The sequence below is a fragment of the Apteryx rowi genome, unplaced genomic scaffold, assembly GCF_003343035.1.
Source record: "Apteryx rowi isolate R43461 unplaced genomic scaffold, aptRow1 scaffold_1073, whole genome shotgun sequence".
NCBI classification, from domain to species: domain Eukaryota; kingdom Metazoa; phylum Chordata; class Aves; order Apterygiformes; family Apterygidae; genus Apteryx; species Apteryx rowi.
In genome coordinates, this window is record NW_020447279.1 from 108,167 (window position 1) to 112,426 (window position 4,260).

Genomic DNA, 4,260 nt, shown 5'->3' on the forward strand with positions numbered 1-4,260 from the left:
GTGGCGCCTGGGCCGCCCAGGCCCTCTTTATTTCACCCTTCATCTTTCTGGAAACAGCACTTTTTTRCTATTGCGGGTAATCCATATAAAAAGGTCTTCGACTTGCCTTAGTCCAGATAACAGTTTTTGTGGAGAAAAGAAAAACTACACAAACAAACAGATTGAATTGTAAGAGTAYAACTTTCTCACCGGCGCAGATCGTTAGTGCTGGTTCTGGAAACGGGTTCGGACAACGGGTTTGAGTTCTTTTTGGATACTTGGTAAACCGTTTTTGTCTTAGAATGAAATTATGTATGTTTTGCAATATTTGTTTCCGGGGAGCGGTGGTTTGTTAAGGTGTGGCTGTCAGCAGTTTGAAAATGTAAAACAGTACAATACACCTGTTGTGATTAAGTCAGAAGTAGTAACTCAAGGGAAATTATAAAATATTATAAAAATAAATATTACAAAAATATTAAGGTGACTTATACATATTTTAAATTGTGAATGAAGAGAAAATTCACATACACAGAGGTATGCTACTGTGTTATTCAGTTGCACTATACAAAGAGATTGTGTAAAACCATACCTCTTAGCTAGCTGATCTCTTCCCATTATATTCAGCCACATCTACTAACCTAGCTTGAGATACAATACACCTGCAGGTGAACACTTTATATATCAGAGTAGTCCCATGATATTCCACAAAATCGGCATACATGTACAGTTAGTGACAGGACTGCACCCTTAATTAGAATTTATCTAGCTATATCAGTTTTGGTCTTCATACAAGACAAAATAAGGACATTTCTCTACCATCAACAATTGGCAAGAGTATTTTCTATCTTTTTTAATCTCAGTCATGCTGCAAAACCACCACAGGTGCAGGGCTGAAATTAATTTTCATGATATGTGAAGAATAAAGCATAAGTATTCAGTTGAAGTTGGACTACTGTAACTTCCATTTCTGAAAGCATACTGAAAGCAGCAGGATAATTCAAGTACAACTGAAGGCATGCTGGCTGCTTGTTCTGTGCACACAGAAAGGGCATATGCTGTCTGTTCCCAGACAGTAATGCATTTGCACTTACGGTAATGGATGTGGTATTAAAAAAAAACAAACAGGTTTTAGAAAAACAAGTCTACTTCTCCAGAAACGGGACATTTGATATGAAAGTTAGGGAAAATAACTAGAGAGTTCACAATGCTATTGTTATAGAACTAATGTATTTGTCTCAAAGGTGGTACCTGCGAAGATTGAACTGCTAGTTACAGTTGAATTTGTAATTAAAGAAAGTATTTATGCAAGTATTTACATCAAGATTAAAAGAGCTGTTCCTTTCTTGGTAAGAAGAAAGTCACATTAGTCTTTCTTCTTTCAGCTTCGAGTTAGTATGCAGATCTGTGGCTTGTTCTTTGCTTATGGTCCAGAGTAAGTTGGGAGTCCTTATCATGCTTGGTATCATGCTTGTTATAAAAAACAACAAAAACAAAAAAACAAACAAAAAAACCCCCCAAACCATAACAACAATATAATTCAGTTTTCCCAAATAATATAATTTACACTGTTTTAACATGCTCATTATTAAAAAAGCAGAAAACGCAGAACTCCCCTACAGATCAGTTTACCCAGATAATAGGAGGACACTGGTCACCATCCTTTGTTACACATAAGCTTGCAGCATGAATTTATTGCATTGTTCAGGCCAGTAACTTGCGATGTACAGTGTTGTAGCACCAGTAGTGAAGTAACGCTGAAATGGTTTGAGCGTAAGTGGGGATAGGAGATGGATAATAAGTGTTGGTATGGAACATCACCTACAACTATAGACAGCACAGAAATACTGCATGTTTTTTCTTAGGAGTTTTGAGAGACAGATAGGTGAATGGGGAAAGCTGGCAAACCTTTCAGAAAGGCAGACTCAGATCCTGCAGAACTGGAAACCTGTCTCTGCTAAAACAAAGGAGGCCAAACTGGGAGAATGAAAGGGACTGCACAGTGTAAGGGGGAGGACAGGAAGTCGTGGAAAGCATTGGTAAATATGGTAATGATTTTGTAGGGGATGGGAGTTTGCAGCAGTCTTTGGAAGTGGATGTTTAACTAAAATGGCTGGCATTTAGGCAGTTGAGACACAAGAAATGCACTCCTGTTTCAGACCAGTGGCCCATCAAGATGGCTTGTAGGAAGTACCTAAGAATGAACTGTAAAAAGCAAGATTAGAATTTAAGATACATGAATTAGTGTTTAGAGCACCAGGAAATAGTTAAAATCATGCTGGGTAGGCAGATGTCTGTGATATGTCCATGTAATGGGTAGTTGTTTTATATGTAAAGGCTATCATCAGGGTCTGGAGGATATTAAAATAAACTGATTTTTGCAGGGGTCATTTCCTGCATGATTTCAGTGAAGCTGGTTAGTCCTAGAATTCTTCACTCAAAAAATGAAGATAATCTTTTGTCTAGCTTGTTTAGATTTTAATATGCTTGGGCAAATATAGGAGGTTTAGGAGGTTTAAGACTCCTATTACCATAGTATCAAGCAGCCTACACTTTTCAGTGTATCCATACTCTCAACACCCTATGAAGAGAGCAGCATTATTCTCTAAATTCCATGGATAAGAAACTGAACATAGATCTCTACATTGCTCAGCTTGGACTATCTTCCTTTTGTGATTGTACAACACTCAACCTAGTGGGATTCCAATCTGAACTGGGATCCCTATATGGAAGTGCAAGACCTGTTTTCTATTTGATAACCATTACTTATTTCTAGCCTAGAAATTCAAGGTTGGATAGATTTCTAGCAGATCTGCCCTACTTAAATTAATTCAAGGGAAGTTCTCTAGCTATACAGGAGGTCAGACTACATAATCACAAATGTTCCTCTTACCCATACTGTTGGCCCTAAAGTACTGCTACATGGCCAATAAAGGTGCTGGCTAAACACCAACATTAGAGTCTTCTTGTTTCTTGGTGCTGCTTTTTATAATACAAATGCTCTCCTTTTATATATACTGTACCATTGCACCACACACACCACCCACAATGCTACCAACAATCACCTAATATTTCCTCCTAAGTGTATTGTATCCTGTATTGGTTTCCAAGGGAATAAGGAGATAATATCAAGAGCATTGAAAGCACACAGATTTGACTAGGTTTGTGCCCTTTGTTTCACATATTGCAAAAGCAAGAACCCATTTATGATAGAAAGAATCTGAAATAAATACTGGCAATTCTATCATGTCTGCTGTACGGATGGAATCTGAGCTACAGTCAGTTAAATGTGATCCTCCTCTGACAGGGCGAAGCTAGCAAGAGCAGAAAGAAAAGTGAACTTTTGTAATGGTTATGTAGTACCCTCCTTTGGCAGGCTATGACCTCAATACTGAGTACCGGAAGTGAAATTATATGAAAAAGTTTTGTCTGTGCTATCAACCATGAGCCCAACTCTTCCAATGTTAACCCAAGTTTGCACAACTTCTCACACAGGAACTTACTCACTACTTCCTTATTAGTGCTTAAGGAGGTTGATGCTGTCGAGCCAAGTAACCCGCTCCACGACAGGATGAATCACATCTTCTGTGCTGTGTTTAAAGAGACAGGGTTCATTTAGTTCTGGTTAACGCTTTTTTAGTTCTTACGTATTACCATGAACTGCTGACGGATTAAACCAGATGAGCAAGACTGACGTATAAGTATACGTATGTAGACCAATTTTAACAGGGTGGTGTTCAAGGGCTCGATATGTTTTATGATGATTTTTAGCCATACATGCTAACAGACATTTATGATGAAAAGAAGAGAAAATGGATGTTACTGGTTCCCCACAGGCATATTTTTTCTGAAAGGCTGGGAGTAGGCCAAGCCCCCCCACATCTGCAAGCCTGCCCCTCACATCAAGTAGAAAATTGTTTTAAAGATTCTTACTGGTAGGGCACACAAAGCTGGTCAGCCCCATAGGTGAGGTGGAACAAAATACGGCTTGACCTGCTCTGCTAGGCAAGGAAGCAGCACAAGAACAGCCAGGGAGGAGAGTCTTTCTCCCTGTGCAGAGCAGAGCGGGCTCCGTGGAGTGCATGCTGCGGGAGCGCAGCCTCAGCGCCGGCCGGGCCGCTGCGCACGAGCCCCGTCGCGGCCGCGCTGGGCAGGAGCCGAGCTCTGGCAGACGCAGGCGCCCGCGCCGCCTCCGGGAAGCGCGGAAGGCTGCCTCCGCCTGCAATTACGGTAAGAGCCCCACCCCTCCGCCAGTCACGTCCTTCACGTCTCAGTGCGGCGGCC

General features: G+C 40.7%; 1 protein-coding gene and 1 long non-coding RNA gene across 2 annotated transcripts in view; one reads left to right on the forward strand and one right to left on the reverse strand.

Annotated features, from left to right (window-relative positions):
- Positions 1-4,260, forward strand: part of SLC16A3 (solute carrier family 16 member 3) — a 23,540-nt gene that overhangs the window by 1,115 nt on the left and 18,165 nt on the right. The window lies entirely within an intron of this gene.
- Positions 1,076-4,075, reverse strand: LOC112968725. The gene is made up of 3 exons (XR_003254420.1): positions 3,910-4,075; positions 3,480-3,566; positions 1,076-2,181 (listed from the first exon to the last, which is right to left on the reverse strand). It is a non-coding gene; the product is annotated as an uncharacterized LOC112968725 (long non-coding RNA).